At 44.2% G+C, this 18,259-nt stretch overlaps 1 long non-coding RNA gene across 1 annotated transcript; it reads left to right on the forward strand.

The window, feature by feature from the left end:
• Positions 1–12,462: 12,462 nt before the first annotated feature.
• Positions 12,463–17,955, forward strand: LOC141582126 (uncharacterized). Its single transcript, XR_012514965.1, has 2 exons — positions 12,463–12,827; positions 17,601–17,955. It is a non-coding gene; the product is annotated as an uncharacterized LOC141582126 (long non-coding RNA).
• Positions 17,956–18,259: the final 304 nt, after the last annotated feature.

Raw genomic sequence — 18,259 nt, forward strand, 5'->3', positions numbered from 1 at the left:
TCTCATGGGCCGGGCACAGTGGCTCAAACCTGTAATCCCAGCACTTTGGGAGGCCTAGGCGGGTGGATCACGAGGTCAAGAGATCGAGACCATCCTGGTCAACATGGTGAAACCCCGTCTCTACTAAAAATACAAAAAATTAGCTGGGCACGGTGGCGCGTGCCTGTAATCCCAGCTACTCAGGAGGCTGAGGCGGGAGAATTGCCTGAACCCAGGAGGCGGAGGTTGCGGTGAGCCGAGATCGCGCCATTGCACTCCAGCCTGGGTAACAAGAGCGAAACTCCGTCTCAAAAAAAAAAAAATAAATAAATAAATAAAAAATATTTCTCTCCCCCTAAATAAATGTTGAATGAACATTCAAAGAGGATTGGCCTGAAAAGGGACTAAATTATCAGCCCTCCTGAGCCGTCTTGGTCTAGTCATGCCTAGCTGTCCTTGCCCACACTATGGCTCTCAACTGGTTTTCTTTATGTCCTAGCTGTTACCAAAATTCCTCTGAGTTAATCTCTTTTCCATTTGCTGTCCTGGTAAATACTCAGGGGGTATTTAAAGTAACGGGCCTTAAAATGTGGAATTTGCTGAACTGAGTTTGCTAGCACCTCCCTCTTTCTCTAGAGGGAAGATGGCAACCCTTTCAGAAGGCAGCAAAGCAACTGGTTAAATTGTTTCCCCTTGTCTTGTGGGATTCATCAATGTGCCTCCTAAGGCTGGAAATTTAGAGCACTTTTTAAAAGGTATCAGGTAGGATTTTGGATATCTTGGCCGCTTCTTAGAGCTTTCAATTATGTCTTCAAAACAAAACAAAACAAAACTTCTATTTTAGCTGACCCATCTGAGAGCAGTAAGAAAACATAGACAGTTTTATTAAAGAGAAGCCCTTTCTGCATGGCCAGAAGAGTCATGTAACTTACAGAATTGTCAAAGCTGAACTTTCTGGTCCAATCTAAAGTTAGTGGGAACAAAGTCAGGCATGCTAGACACAGAGGAATCATAAGACAACGCCCTGGGTAGAGCCAGAGTAACGGGAAGGATGTGGTCCCCAAGCGACTATGGGTAACTATATAACATAGTGCCCAGGCTGTGTTAAAATGTACGGAGCATTGGCACACCAAGGGCAAGGGTGGTTGCAGCAGTTCACCCAGATGCAGACGATAAAAGGATGCATTGTCTGTGGGGAAGATGAAAGTGTAAACATCTACACTAGTACAGTTCATGTCTTCAACCCTGTGGAACACATGTTCCTGTCTTTAAAAAGTAGATTTGAAATTAACTAGGAAAGTATAGCAATTGTAAAAGTAAAAAAAAAAAAAACGAACTGGAGATACTTCAATTCTGTCATTCCATGTGACATTCTGGAACGTTTATGTCTGCTTAAAATTGAAAAATAGTGAACAGAATGAACTGCAAGGTGTCATTTTACTGTTGCTAAATAAAAATTATAGTTCCTACCTGAAACATTTTACCGATTTTGAATATCTTTAAAATAAAAATGTATTTTCCTTTCTTGATTATTATTTTAAAAACTGAAGAATGAATCAAGAAAATAGAATATGACATTTGGGCCAGGCACGATGGCTCACACCTGTAATCCCAGCACTTTGGGAGGCCAAGGCAGGCAGATCACTGGAGCTCAGGAGTTCAAGACCAGCCAGGGAAACATGGCAAAACCCTGTCTCTACCAAAACTACAAAAGTTAGCCAGGCATGACAGTGTGCCTGTAGTCCCAGCTACTTGGGAGGCTGAGGCAGGAGGATCATTTAAGCCAGGGAAGCAGAGGATACTGTGAGCTGAGATTGTACCATTGCACTCCAGCCTGGGTGACAGAGCAAGACTTTGACTCAAAAAAAAACCCATATATATATATATATATATATACACACACACACACACATACATACACATACACATATATACATACACATACACATATATACATACACATATATATATGTCTTATGATTTTGTAGTTGCCTTAGTTGAACCTTTTGTAAACATTGCAGTTTTATTAATATTCACTTATTAGCTAATGGACACTCATGTATATAATATACTATTATATCAGACTGTAGCCAAAGGGTCAAAGTTCAAACTGCTAGGGAAATATAAACATGATTGAATAAATATTGCGCCTTTTCCTTTTTTAGTACTGTATATATATAATTTTAGTGGCATGATTACATCTATGAAGTTGAATAAAATAAAATTTTCACCTGCATTTCTATTCTGATCATTATTCTTGTTTGTTTCATTTCATAAGTATTACCAAAAATAAATTCATCGTATAAAGGAGGGGAGTGTTTAAAATGACCTGCTCTGGGCATCAAATGTGGTTCGGCATCGAGTGAGTTGATGATATGGAGGCTCAGTGATGGGTTCATGGAGGTTTATTATCCTACCTTCTCTACTTCGATATTTTTTTCATAATAAAAAGTTTTCAAAAATTATAGAGATCAAATGCAAGCTATCGAGTGCGTATATCTGGACGCTTCACAAGGTTAGGATTATAAATGTAGCCAACAGTGAGATAAAACAGTAAATAGAGATTGGACCTGAGTGAACTCCTGGATGGACATTATTCAACGTGTCTGCTTGAGTATAGTGAATGCAAAGGTGCAAAGGTAACTACATTCAAAAAAGAATGGAACAGTTTCAGAGAAATTCGTAATTGTTAATATGAGGTTTGAAATTACGAAAGTAGTTCCAAGATTATGACTATTATGCGTACCCTTGGGATTCTAGAGACCCCAGGATGAAAGAATCTAGAATAGATATATAAATTGTTATTTTCCTTTGTGGACTATATCCAAGAAGTTAATTAGGGTAAAGGGAATAGCAATAATTGAGGCCCACCAATAACAGCGGGAACTGAAGAGTTCCAGTGGTAATCTTCCTCTGGAGCCTGCTTTAATTAATTAGATCCTTTATAATCATAGGAGTTATCAAATCCCAGTAAAGTAAAATTCCTGAATGCCTAAAACAAAGAACAAAGGACCAGGGCTGTAGCGTCTATAGTAAAGAAAGGCCAGTCTAGACAACAGTGAAGATTTTGGCTCCTTTGCTTCTTCTCAGTACGGCCATGCCATGTGGAGTAATTTCCAAGAATCTGCATTTGCAGGACTGTTTGCTAAATGCAGGGTCTCCTACTGAGATGTATCGAATTGCAGTTGTTTTGTTTTATGTTCTGAGAAAACAAGCGATTTGTAAACAGATTTCAATTTAGTAGGTTTCTGGGGTGTTTCCTCAGAACTAATTTTTTTTTTTTTTTTTTTTTTTTTTGAGACGGAATTTCGCTCTTGTTACCCAGGCTGGAGTGTAATGGTGCGATCTCGGCTCACCGCAACCTCTGCCTCCTGGGTTCAGGCAATTCTCCCGCCTCAGCCTCCTGAGTAGCTGGGATTACAGGCACCCGCCACCATGCCCAGCTAATTTTTAGTATTTTTAGTAGAGACGGGGTTTCACCATGTTGACCAGGATGGTCTTGATCTCTTGACCTCGTGATCCACCCGCCTAGGCCTCCCAAAGTGCTGGGATTACAGGCTTGAGCCACCGCGCCCGGCCTCCTCAGAACTAATTTTTTACCGTTACCTTTTTTACTTCACGGTAAGCTTTTCTCCATATTGGCCCCAAGGCAGTAGCCCTTTGACCAAACGTTTAGAATGATGGTGGGAAGGGAGTAAAATCACACAAACTCCTTGGAATCCAGTAGCACATACGTCTGTTCTAAACAGCAGTTGGCCAGCCTTCTGACTGCAGATCTTGCCTAGCCCTGGCTTCCGTCTTACTGGGCTTTGTATCTCTCAATCTCTTCCCTCTCTTTCCTATTTTTACTGCCACTTAGCACTGTTACATTGAATCATAGAATTTTAGAGGCTAAAGGTGCTTTAGAGTTAATTTAATCCAAGCCTCTCATTTAATAGACACGGAAACAGAAATCCCGAGAGGTGGGGCAATTTGCCTGAGACAGCTCAGCCAGGCTATGTCGGAGCTGGACCTAAAAATGAGGTTCTGCCTCCTAATCTAGGACTCCTGCACAAAACTGCGCTGTTGCCATGGTTCTGAAACTAGCAAGTCAGACAGATTTGAGGTGCTTATGGATGGATGAATGCGCAGCATCAAACAATAGCTCTGTCAATGAAAAGAAAACCTGGCTGATAATTGAAGCTGCTGAACCACAAGCGGTGAAAGAAGTAAAAGGCTCTGTAGGCTGCTGCCCGACTTGGGGGTGGGGGGAGGGGGGCAGGAGGAGTTGAAAGTGGCTGGACAGAGGCTTGGGTGAGGCCCTGGCTCCACTGTGTCCCAGATGGATCATGTGGGAAGCCCTTTGGTTGCATGACACTGTTGTAGGCACCCTGTGGATTTTACATCACCCAAAGCTATAAATGGTTTGCATGAGGGGGAAAAAAAAAGAATTACAGGTCTCCCACAGCCCACAAAAATATGCTCCATCTAAAAAGAAGCCCATAATTTGGCCGCATCCAGCCGGGTTAAACAAAATTGGAGCCAAGGTTGCCCTGGATTGTCTTGAGAGGTGGCCTAGCATTAGCAGGAATGAAAGAAATGTGAAATTGCTCACAATGAATTAGATTTTCCTCATAGGGAAGGCGCTAACAGTTACACAGCAAGACCTTGGCATCAGCCGGGTTAGGTCTACTAGCTACATTAAAATCACTGCAAGCTATTATTTATAATTTCATACCATCTCACATTCGCAGATTGCCTAGTGACTAATTGAGGCAGTTTCTTATAACAATTTTGAGTGTGAGGTTCAGACTTTAACCCTTCTTTTACTAAGACACAAATAAATTGAGACAAATAATATGCATCAACCATAAAAATACCTGGACAGTCTGTTTATTTTGGCCACGGCCTGAGTTCTGTGACTTGACCTGCTCTAGTGTGACCAAATGTTCCAGTTTGCCTGGGACCAAGGTGTGTCTTGGGATGTGGGACTTACACTGCTAAATCCCAGACAGTACTGGGCAAACTGAGGCAATTGGCCACCTTATACCCTGGGCATGGCACTAATACTTGGCAATTTCTATCTGCATATCTTAAATGAATATGGATCTATTTTTGTAATCATAATCTGTCTTATCTTGCTGTTTTTCAGAAGGCAGAGCCTGAAACTCAGTTTTTTGTTGCCTTAAAATCCCTTGAAAATAGAATTTACTAGTTGATTGCTTGTTGTTGCTGCATTTGAGGGGATTCAGATACCTGCCACTGACCTCTGAAATGCTTTTGGTACTGTGTGTCAAAAAAGTGGCTTAAAGAAAAATGCAAGTCAGAGAATATGTTTCTATTTTTATATTAAGTAATCCAACCTGGATACCATTCTCTGTCTCCCTGGAATACCTTGGCCAAAAGTCACACTTTGTGTCTGAGGTATTTTCTTTGTCAGAAAAATGTTTAAACTTATACAATTCAGATGGCCACCAGGATAGATATAAATAAACAATTTACCTCTGGCCAAGAAACCCCTTGAGTCAAAATCATTTCCAACTGGAATCACAGACTATTTTATCACTAGCCAAGAGGATATGAAAGGGCCATGCATGCCAACATTGTTATCAGTGGGATGCCATCAACTGGATAAAGCTTTCATTAGCATTACACGATTAAAAATCCAAAAGGGTCTCAGTGAGGCAGTCACTGGCGAGGCCTGGTGGCCTGAGGCCTCAGGTCACCGGGCAAGCAGGCTCCAAACACACAGCGGGTTAGGGCGAAAAATACAGATTGGGCTTTATCTGCGGAATCCTGTTCTTAATGCATTCGTTCCATTGCCCTCCGGTGGGAGACAGCATGACCTATTTAAAGAAGGTTGGGGAAGTACAGAGGGTACAAAGCAGCAATGGCGCAGAGGCAGAACTGGGTTGAGGAGCCGGCACGACAGCTGCCTTAGGTGTCAATTTCTAAAGAGCACTTTAAAGAATAAAGTAGATGGACTGGTGTGGTGGCTCGCGCCTGTAATCACAGCACTTTGGGAGGCTGAGGTGGATCACTTGAGGTCAGGAGTTCGAGACTACCCTGGCCAACATGATGAAACCTTGTCTCTACTAAAAATAGAAAAAATTAGCTGAGCATGGTGGTGGCAGCCAGTAATCCCAGCTACATGGGAGGCTGAGGCAGAAGAATCACTTGAACCCGGGAGGTGGAGGTTGCAGTGAGCAGAGATTACGCCACTGCACTCCAGCCTGGGCAACAGAGGGAGATTCTGCCTCAAGAAAAAAAAAAAAAGAATAAAGTAGAAATACATTGCCAGCTAAGTCCAACACAAAACTCCACGTATAACTGGTAAAAATACAAATTGGCCTTACTTCAGTGAAGTTGACCATGTCCTTCAGTGAAAATAAGGCAACAGCTTTCCCCACTGTCACCCCTCAGCAGCACTAAGTCAATTCGAAAGGCACTTAATTCTTAACCCAACTGGGATCCCATATTTCTTGATCTACTCTATAGAAAGGCCTAGAGTATTTCTCATGCCAGGTGCATGCTGGTTAAGAGTGCTCTGCCTCCACCAGGCGTGGTGGCTCAGGCCTGTAATCTCATCACTTTGAGAGGCCGAGGTGAACAGATCACGAAGTTGAGAGATCGAGGCCATCATGGCCAACATGGTGAAACCCCATCTCTACTAAAAATACAAAAATTAACTGGGCGTGGTGGTGCGCACCTGTAGTCCCAGCCACTCAGGAGGCTGAGGCAGGAGAATCACTTGAACCTGGGAGGCGGAGGTTGCAGTGAGCCAAGATTACGCCACTGCGTTCCAGCCGAGTGACAGAGTGAGACTCTGTCTCAAAAAAAAAAAAAAAAAAAAAAGGTGCCTTGCCTCCACTTCTGGGTACCAGGTTGTCAGTCGTGAAACTTGTTCTCTGAAGCATTCAGATGGAAACAGTGTGGTATAACACTGTGGGCCTTGAGAGAGATGCTTAGAAGTTATGACAGCCTATCTGTCATGTGTCTAGAGGTGACTCAGGTCAACCTGCAGCATCTTTTTCTCTCTTGTACAGTCCCCGCCTGGTTAGTCAGCTGTGGCTGTGTACAAGCATCTGTTACCTTGGGGGAAAAGAGCAGTACAGGTCTTTTTATGATCTGCCAAAGCCAAGCAACGATACTTTTCTCAAATATATTTACTTATTTATTTTTGTTTGTTTGGTTTGAAAGAGGGTCTTGCTCAGTCACCCAGGCTGGAGTGCAGCAGTGTGATCACGGTTCACTGCAGCCTCAACCTCCCAGGCTCAAGCCATCCTCCCATCTCATTCTCCCAAGCAGCCGACGCTACAAGCACACACTACCATACTGGGCTAATTTAAAAAATTTTTTGTAGCGATCGGGGTCTCACTATGTTGCCCAGGCTGGTCTCAAACTCCTGCAGTCAAACAATCCTCCTCCCTGGGTCTCCCAAAGCACTGAGATTACAGGCATGAGCCACTGCGGCCCAGCTGAAAAATCTTTAGGTCTTAGCACAAAGCCCAGGTCACCAGTCCCAAATCTTCCTTTTGTCATGGTGAGTCTCCCTTTGGGGGTTATACAGAAAAAATAGACTGCTTTTCTCTATACTCATGCTTACTACAGAGCACTTCTGATGCCGGATGTGTGGGATTCTTTTTCCCAACTCCAATTCCTTATTTCTCAGAAGACACCAACCAGATATCCCACAAGTTAACAATTCTGACACTATCTACCTGAAATTAGCATCTGATCTCACAAACTAAGGGCATGAGTCCATAAAACTGCCTCCTACCCTAGACGTCAACTGCAAGTGGTGAGTCCCTAGTTTACCCACAACTTTGCCTGACTTGGCTCCAGATGGGAGGTTCCCAGGACCCTCTCCACAGGTTGACCATTTGCTAGAGCAGCTCGCAGAACTCAGGAGAACAGTTTCCTTAGTAGATTACCAGTTTATTACCAAGGACCATATTAAAGAACACAAATGAACAGCCACATGAAGAGACACATACGGCAAGGTCTGGAAGAGTCTTGAGCATAGGAAGCTTCTGTCCCCAAGGACAGGTTCTGCCACCTTCTCAGTATGTGAGAACCCCATACTTCAGGGATTTTTATGGAGGCTTCTCATTAGGTAGGCAGGATCGATAATTCACTCAATCTCTAGCTTCTCTCCCCTCCCTGAAGGAGAAGGGATGGGACTGAGAGTTTCCAGTGTCTACTCATGGAGTCCCAGAGGGCAGAGACCAAATATGTATTTCTCTCTCTCTCTCTCTCTCTCTCTCTCTCTGTGTGTGTGTGTGTGTGTGTGTTTTGTTGTGGTTGTTGTTATTGTTTGTTTAGATGGGGTTTTGCTTTGTCACGAGACTGGAGTGCAGTGGCACAATCATGACCCACTGCAACCTCGACCTCCAGGGTTCAATCGATCCTCCCACTTCAGCCTCCTAAGTAGCTGGGACTACAGGTGTGCACCACCACACCCAGCTAGTTTTTGTATTTTTTGTAGAGACAGGTTTTGCCATGTTGCCCAGTCCAGGTCCAGGCATGAACTCCTGGGTTCAAGCAATCCTTCCACCTTAGCTTCCCCAAGTGCTGGGATTACAGGTGTGAGCCACCACGCTCAGCCCAGATATGTATTTCTTATACGTCACAGGAATATTCTTTTTTTTTTTTTTTTTTTTGAGACAGAGTTTTGCTCTTGTTACCCAGGCTGGAGTGCAATGGCATGATCTCGGCTCACTGCAACTTCCATCTCCTGGGTTCAAGCAATTCTCCTGCCTCAGCCTCCCGAGTAGCTGGGACTACAGGCGTGCGCCACCATGCCCAGCTAATTTTTGTATTTTTAGTAGAGACAGGGTTTCACCATGTTGACCGGGATGGTCTCGATCTCTTGACCTCGTGATCCACCCATCTCGGCCTCCCAAAGTGCTGGGATTATAGGCGTGAGCCACCGTGCCCGGCGTCACAGGAATATTCTTTCCTCAGAGGGGCTGGTTCACCCCTCCCACAACAGATCCCAACGTATTGTCCCAGACCTGGCTTTGAGAAACCCAGGCGGTTCCTCTTCCCTGGAACCTTGATCATGCTCCGGTGAACATGTAGCACAGGCAGGAAGCCCCCTCAGCATGCAGCTGTCCTGGCTGGGCATCAGGAGTTCCAACAAACCTCAGAGCCAGGCCTAGAGGCCAGCGCAGCAGGGACCTCAGTTGGCAAGGACGTTGCTGCAGAGTAAACAAGCTCTGTTGGACTGTGCAGTGCCAGCTTTTGACAGCTCTGATTGACCTGCTTGGGTCATTTGCCTGCCCTGAACTAATGACAGCGGTCAGAATGATGGCGTACTCAGATTGGACAGTCTGGGTCAGTATATTTCCCAGTGGAGCCAGAAGAGAGGTGGGGTACTGTGATTGACAACCTCACCAAGGCCTGAGGGGGTGAGGATGGATGCATTCCTAAAGAAAAGAGGGAGGATGTCCTCAAAATAAAAGGTGAACTGCTGGCTGGGCACGGTGGCTCATGCCTGTAATCCCAGCACTCTGGGAGGCTGAGGCGGGCAGATCACCTGAGGATGGGAGTTTCAGACCAGCATGACCAACATGGTGAAACTCCATCTTTACTTAAAATACAAAATTGGCCGGGCGTGGTGGTGCATGCCTGTAATTCCAACGACTTGAGAGGCTGAGGCAGGAGAAGCACTTGAACCCAGGAGGCGGACGTTGCTGTGAACCGAGATCACACCATTGCACTCCAGCTTGGGCTACAGGAGCAAAACTCCATCTCAAAAAAAAGGGCAGGGGGAGGGGACTGCCATTTCTTGGTGAACTATCTTTTCAGTGATCTCTCACTGCCTATGCAAGTCCAGCGTTTCTGCGCGATTCCCGTTTCTTGCAGCAAGTGGAAGGCTGACAAAGGGATGCTGTATTTCTTCGTGCTCCAAGTAAAAGATTAACAGTATCTTACTACAACCCACTTGGAACATTGCTTTGTTGAACTGTTAGTGGGAATACAATCTAGCTCTTCTTTTAAAATACGGTTGAGTCAGAAAATAATACGGTGGACTGAAATAGAAAGGAAATCAAATTCCTTTATGCTTCTCAAAATCAGGTGATTAATAGAAAAGACATGCGAGGAGAATATGGGAAGAAAATGGCATCATTCCCACTGCGCAGAAAGGGGTCTTCTTCCAGGGGCCCAGGTGCACTCACTATTTTATTAATTTTTATAAAATCCCAGAGTAGGGAGGGAAGAGATAAATATAGAAATATGATTCTCCCTCTCCCTTACTCCCTCTCCCCTTCTTTCTCCCCCCTCCTCCTCCCTCCTCCCCTCTCCTTCTCCCTCTCACTTCCTCCCTCTCCCCCGTTATCCCTCCTCCCCTCTTCTTCTCCTCCCCCTCCTCCTCTCCTCTCTCAATCCATTTCAGAAATTCAGGAACTGAGGCCAAGGTGGTACTGAGGAGTGTTCTTGGTTGCTATGGATATGTTCAGCATCTGACATTTTTTCCGAGTGGGGCCTGGGAGAGAAGAGACGTCTCTGGTGCCTGAGTCATTCAGGGAATGTGGGTCCCTTAGTCTTCCTCAGAGTGTCGTCTGGGAACAGGCGTGGCTGCACACTCTTCGTCCACTTCTATTTATCCAGGAGATTCAGGGAAACAGTGCTCAGCCACGTTGTGGGTAATTTAAATTTGTCTTCATCCTCCCTCTGCCCAGGGCCCTCTGCCGTCTCTAGTTTTTGCCAGCAAGGGAAGGAAGAACGTGATCTTACTCCTTTCCACGTTACAGCGAATAAGCTGTAGTCATAGCCCACGAATTTTAACACCGTAAACTGAGCTCTAAATATAAAAAAGAAAGACCTCACCCCTTTGGATAGAATCTTAGGTAAAGAAAGAGGGAGGGGGAATATTTTGGGAGCAGAGACAGCCCTTCCCAAGCCTCCCACAATCACACCATGCCTATTCCTGAAAAGCACTGTTAAGAGAATCTTGTCATTTTAGGGCATGTGAACTCCAGAGAAAACGGTAATTTCTATTTTTTTTTTTTCTCTCTCTCTCTCTCTGTTTCCAGAGGAACTACTAGCCAAAGACTGGCCCTGCTCTGCTGGAGAGAGGCTAGCACATTCCAAGAAGCAGTGGGGGCAGGGGCGGGACCATGCCTGGAAGGATCATAGCGAGCAGAGGTGGAATCCTGCAGCCTGTCTCTGCCGGACTGCTCTCCTCTTCCCCTAGTCCTTGACAGCGCGGGCCTGCCTCACTTCACGTGCCTCTCTCTCTCCCAGTCTCCAGGATACACAATTCGGTTTCACCAAAAACTCTTGCTGTCTCCAGCCCCGGTAATGTTCACCTCTGATCCAGGTTTCAGTGGTCCCTCGCGGCCTCCCGTGCTATCAGTATTCAATCAGTTGCTCATGGACTCCCAACCTTGAGTTTCTACTGCCAAAAACTTTTGGTCAGCAACTTTTTTTTTTGTTTTTGGGTTTTTGGTTTTGGCACGAGAGCTAATTCAGTAGAGAGAAAAACAGGAGAAACTGCCACAGGCCCACCCCCCCCATATCCAATAATTAGCACGTTTTGGTCACATTTATTTGATCTATCCTCCCTTTTTTTGTTCATTTTTATTTGCTGAGCTCCTTTCAAGCAAATTTCGGACACCTTATCATTTCACCTCTGAATCTCTCAAAATACTTTTAAAAAAAGGAGTAACCGCCATGCCATTATCACCCCTAACGAAATTAACCACAGCGGTTTTCTATTACTGCTTCCCGGTCTGTAATTAAGGTTCCCTGATCGTCTCCAAAGTGTCTTCTTACAGTTGTTTGGTTTGACTCCGGACCCAAACAAGGTCCCCACATTAATTTGGCTATCATCTGAGCTTTTAAAATGTATTTTCCCATCCCTGATGTGTTTCATTTGGAACTATATTTTAATTTTTTAAAAAGCAATCTGAAGAGCACCTAGAGGCAGTATTTGATTAGAATGCTTGGTGGGGGTGGGGGGTGGGGGGTGCTGTTGTTATTGCTGTTTGGTTTTCCATGGCTGAGACCTGGTGGGCTGGTGTGGCGGGGATGAAGAGGGTTACTGAGATACCGGCCCTGAGAAGTCAGGAGGCTCTGCGTTCGTCTTCAGACCAGAGGCAAAAATAACAGCTACAGCTAGCACGTAGTCCGTGCTGAATACACGCCAGGCATTGTTCTAAGTGCTTCGTGTGTAACTTTCTCATTTTAAAAAGATAACCTCACTGGGATATTCAGGGGCTGGTGAAAGTGCTGCTTTTTTGGTGAGGGGAGGTTATCTAAATGGGTCAGAGTTTGTGAGTGTGTCAGGCTGGGGAGCATTCGTGGATGCAAAATACTCTATGGGATGGCTGAACTGTCCCCTTGACTCCCAAATGTAAGTCACGTCAATGAAATGTTTTTGCTGTCACCAGGTCTCAGGAGGGGAGTGGAGTCCTGGTGACCTTTGACTTCTTTGCCCTGGATAGATCTGTCTTCTCTTTCTCACCTTCACTCCCATCCTGTGTCTGAAGTCACATGTGCAGAGTCCTAAAATGTCACAGCTCTGGCGGCAGCCTCTGTGATTCATCGCCGGTGGTGGCGGCAGAAGGCGGCCTGGAATTACTTATTCTGGCAAGGTTTTCTCAATGCTCCGGTGAATCAGTGGGGTTATTCTTCGTGGACTATAATAATTTTGGTTTCTTACCCTGAAATGGGATCACAGGGTATATTGCAAAGCTTGGAGGGACATGTGTCACTAAATATTGCATCCTTAAGATACTCTGAGGTTGGACCTTAAAAAAATGAAGAGTAGACAGTGAAGCCAAAACTGCAGCTGAAGGACTCCAGGTAGAGGCACCACAGAAGGTGGGCCTAAGCACAGGGAAACCTCTGAGCACCAGGTGAGTCAGGGGGAGGGGCTCATAGGGGACCCTGACTACTGGGACACTGTCAACGAAAAGTCAGGGCCAGGCCAGGACTGGTGCTGGGAAGGGCTGGGCAGGACACTAGAATCTAGTCCATGAACCTGAAGCAGAGCTGACACAGTCCAAGCTTCGGTACTTGCTTAAATCAGAATCCCAGGTATATGTATAACCTCAGGGCATGTCTGTGAACCAGCAAAATACGTCAGGAAGATAAAGTATAAAATTGGGAGGGCACCAGTCAGCATAGACCAGTTAAAATTCTTTTCTGTCTGGCCCCTGTTGAATACCAGAAGACCTGACGCTGTTAGCAGGCCTATGTCTTTATTTCTTTCTGTCTGTCTCTCTTTCTTTTTTGAGACAGAGTCTTACACTGATACTATTAGCTGGCTTCTTCCCTCCCTCCCTCCGTTCCTCCCTCCCTTCCTTCCTTCCTTTCCTTCATTCCTTCTTTCTTCAGGGTCTTACTCTGTCACCCAGGCTGGAGTGCAGTGGCACGATCTTCGCTCACTGCAACCTCTACCTACTGGGTTCAAGCAATTCTCCTGCCTCAGGCTCCTGAGCGAGTACCTGGGATTGCACCCGGCTGATTTTTGTATTTTTAGTAGAGGCGGGGTCTCACCATGTTGGCCAGGCTGTACGTCTACTTTAAAGACACTGTTCCCCAAGCCCAGTGTCTTCCCATAGCCCTGCCCTGTAGACCCTTTCCTAGCCTGCCTCCTCCTGCTGTGAGTGTCCACGGAGCTGAACATTGCTGCATGGCCAGGTGACTGAGTGTGAGGGAAGAACTGCCTATCCTGGCCAGTCCCTGGTCATTTTTCTTAACTGAGAAATAAAACAAGGAGCCATTGTTCAGGCAAAATATTTGGGTGTAAGCTTCCACCATTTGGTGTAGCCCTAGTTACTTTATCCATTAAAATCGTTGAGAAAAAAAAAATACATTTTAAGATCCATAAATGCCAACATCTTTTCTGCCTTAGGGACACAAATCTATATCGAGACCTACAGCCAAAATAAGTAGGAATTTAAATCGAATGGGCTTGCACACCTAATGACCCCCTTCAAGGGTAGAAATATTTAATGATAGCTTAGTTTATGGAAACCCCAGCGACCAGGTTCCAAACAGTCTCAGCTGGGAAACCCAAGTCTTTCTCGTTTGGAAATTCTCGATGATAGGTTTTCAAAGCAGCTGATAAAACAGTTAATTATAGTGAGGTGTTTGGCTTCTCTGTAACATACACTTTCACCTGGCCTATGATTGGAGCTTCTTGTCATGTACTCTGAGCAAGGCCAGCTAATGCTACCGTACATTTTTTTTTTCCTTTTGGGGAGCGGTTTCTTAAATTACTACGTAAGTAAAACTTGAGATAAAAACTCGATGTCTAGCGTGAGAGCGTTCAATAGAGCCCCCCCGACCTCCTCTACCACTTCTCTTTCTCTGATTCATTGCACTTTAGTTATGCTGGCCTTGTACAAGCCTGGCACAAACCCACTAGATTTTCCTACTGCTCAGTAGCTCTCAAATTTTAGGGAACACCAGAATTCTCCAGTGAAGGACTGCTAGGCCTTCCAGAGTTTCAGAGGGGGCCTGAAAATGTATATTTCCAACAAGGTCCCAGGTTATGTTAATGCTGCTTATATTGATGGGGAATCATATTTTGAGAACTATTACTCTAGCTGTTCCTTCTGCCTGAAGCTCCTTCTCCACACATCTGCTTGACTCACTACTTTACCTCCTTCAAGCCTTTCTTACATGTTACCATCTCAGCGAAGACCAGCTTGACCACCCTATTTTATATTGTCACCTAATATCTCGAACTCCTGGTGCTTTGGATCACCCTACCCTACTGCAGTATTTTTTTTTTCTATTGAACTCATAACCTTCTAACCTTCAATTCTGTATAATTTATTGATTATATTTAGTGGCAGTCTCCCCACTAGCATATAAGCTCTTCAACCTTTTAATTTGTTGAGTGATGCATCCTTAGCACTTAGAGTCGTGCATGCCTGGCACGTAGTAGGTGATCAATGAATATTTTTGCATGCATAATTCAATGCTTAATGTTCCTGTAAATTACAAGGGCAAAAATTCTAATTTCTTCACAGGCTTCAAAGGAGACTTTTTTCTTGCCTGTGTTCCTACTTTCACACCAATTTCTTTATATAAAATGTCTCCTCTCAATTGCTTCACCCTAAATCTAGTTATCCTTTACGTCAGATCATTCTCTTTTAATTCCTTTATTCTTCAACGGTAGTTCAGCTGCTTCTGACCATTCTCATTGGTTCCCTGGGTATCATTTTGGGATCCCTGGTTATAAAGCCTCTGAGCACAGAGGCTTTATATCATGTTCTGAATAAACGGCCAAATAGTAGGATCTGAATAAATGCATGTTGGGTAATTAACATTCTTTTCATAGTAATATCAAGAGAGTTTCATATAAAATAGCTATTATATTCACAAATAAAAATTGATAATTTGCAAGTTCCTTTCACATTAAATTCTTTTCATCTTCATAAAAACTCTTTAGGCGAGGTAGCAAAGGTATTATGTTCATATTATTTCTGGGCTAAGTAAATTTAGGTTAATTTAGATAACAGCCATTCATCAAGATTAAATGACAAAGTCATGGAATTTTCTGGCACAAAGCTGGAACTCAAGATAGGTTAATTTCCCTTCTCTAAGAGATCTTAGAAAAGCCTGTTAGATAAACATGTATGTATTGTGTGTGTTCCTACAATGTCCAAAGAGCTTATGACAAATCTTCAGTTCTGTGTCTCTGAATCTGAAGCTACAATTCTGTGAAGTATTGTTTAGTCTCATTTACTAACAAAGTTAACAGATTTTAAAAAGTTAAGTAACTTGCACAGAGTCACCCAAGCAAGTGATGGAGTCAGAATTTGAACTCAGCTCCAAAATCACGATTTTGTCACTTCTGTAGTGCACAATGCCTCCTTGATGGCATGGAACTCATGTCTTTTGATTCATAGTCTGAGGCTCTTGGGTGTATACCAGCCACTAATTGTTATGCCAACCTTGTGCTAATTGCCTGAAAAATATTAATGTCGATCTCTTGATTCTGCTACAGGGCAGAGAGTCAATAGCTCCTGCCAGATATTTTTTTCTCCTTTGGCTTTTACATACATAGAATCATAAAAAGCTAGAGCTGAAAAGGACATCAGAAGTCATTGGTCCTACCCTTTTGTTTCAAGAATCAGAAAAATAAGGTCCAAAAAGTATAAAAGATTTGCTTAAAATGAAAGCTACAGACAGGGGAAACCAAGGTATGATTTGCTCTCTGTGCAGACTTGATTTTATGGAGTGCCTTTGTGCAGCTTTTGCGTCAAGTCGGACATCAAGGTTGGGGGTTGCATGTAAAGCTGCTGGGCAATGCTGGTGTTGTCAGGTAGCAACCTCCGCCTCCTGGGTTCAGGCAATTCTCCTGTCTCAGCCTCCCGAGTAGCTGGGGATTACAGGCATGAGCCACTGTGCCCAGCCCCCCGCCCCGCTTTTTTTTTTAATCCTGTGAAAGGAAAATAAACTTTGGGACCCCAAAATCGCTAAGCCAAAGGGAAAAGACAAGCTGGGAACTGCTTAGAGCAAACTTGCCTCCCATTCTATTTCTAAAAAAAGATAGCTACTAAGACTTCAAAAAAGCTACATACCTTCCTTACAATTTGTTCACAAGGAAATTCCTTGTAGACAAAGCACAGATAGAACTCAAAGCCATCCCTCTACGCATGTGAGACAAATGCATATCTGATTGTGTTATTTGCCCTACTGTTTCACTAAGCCAGGCTAAGACATAAGTGACTATTCCTGTAAATCACGTATTCCGTGAAATGCTAATCAGAAACTCAAAAAGAATGCAACCATTTGTCTTTTATCTGCCTATGACCTGGAAGCCTCCACCCTGCTTCAAGTTGTCCCGCCTTTCCGGACCAAACCAATATTCATCTGACCTGTGTTGATTGATGTCTCAGGTTCCCTAAAACGTATAAAACCAAGCTGTGTCCCGACCACTTTGGGCACATGTTGTCAGGACCTCCTGAGTCTGTGTCATGGGTGTGTCCTTTTGATTGAGACTTATCTCAGATACTCTCGGCTGACAGTCCTTTACAACTTCATTTCTTGGCTGGGCACAGCCTGTCATCCCAGCACTATGGGAGGCTGAGGCAGGAGTATTGATTGAGCTCAAGAGTTTGAAACCAGCCTGGGGAACATGACAAAACCCTGTCTGTACAAAAGAAATACCAAAATTAGCCAGACATGATGATGCATGCTTATAGTCCCAGCTACTTAGGAGGTTGAGGTGGGAGGGTCACTTGAGCTCAGGAGGTTGAGGCTGCAGTGAGCTGTAGCACTGCACTGTAGCCTGGGCAACAGAGCAAGACTCTGTCTCAAGAAAAAAAAAAAGGTTCGTTTCTTGTGCTCACTTTGCTCAGTGCTGAACATGTAATTGTCAGCACATATTTGATGCCTAAATGAATACATTACAGGAACAGAAGAATTAGGCATGATTTACAGCCCGGTTCTTACGGGTTTGTATTCCCATGCTGTGTTCTCCCTCCCCACCTCAGGAGCTCAAACCACTACACGCATATTCAACACACACCCTCTGCCATCCACCCAGGCCCTGGCACCAGTGAGGGCCACCTGAGTACTTTTTCTGTGTGGATTCACTCAGGAATAGAACTCTGCCAAATAATTACTTTCCAGGAACCATACGACTCTGTTCTGTTTCTGTAATGCAGCCAGCAAGAGTGATGTGCCAGCAAGCTATGTGCAAAGATGGATCTCACTCGTTCATGCCACTGTATCAGAAAAGTCGACCATCGGGGCTGTTTGCCCATTAATTAAATTGCCTGGTGAGCATGGAAGGGTGGAGAAAGGATGGGGGCAAGCTGTTTATTCCCATGTTTAAGTGAATTTTTATTAAACTTTGAAAGGGAATTGTGATTTTTTTTTCTTCCCTGAGTTGAAACCATTTTATGAGCACATACAGGAAAAGAATGTGATTATGTGATTTCCTTTTTCTATTGAATTATTTGTACCGCTATTTGTTGTTTGGTTATCTTCATTAAACAATGACCTTCCTGCAAAATAAAAGCTGGATCCTATTTCAGCATGATTAGAGGAAAGAGTACTGACCAAAGACCCCTTCGGAGCCATCTGAGGTTTAAACGTTGCTTTAACCTTCCCAAGCCAAGGTGTCTGTTCTGAAGCAGGTGATCACCATGGCTGCCCTGCCTGCATCCTTCTGAAACATAGTTCTCCAGAATGCTCCTTGAAAAATGGTATGCGTGCAGTGTAGTATTTTTCAAAATGTTAAGAATGCAACCCTTTGTTTCTTTTTAAAGAAACTGCAGAGATTGGTAATGACCGTTATATTATAAGAGGAAGCAGAAACCAG

The sequence above is a fragment of the Saimiri boliviensis genome, chromosome 19, assembly GCF_048565385.1.
Source record: "Saimiri boliviensis isolate mSaiBol1 chromosome 19, mSaiBol1.pri, whole genome shotgun sequence".
NCBI lineage: Eukaryota > Metazoa > Chordata > Mammalia > Primates > Cebidae > Saimiri > Saimiri boliviensis.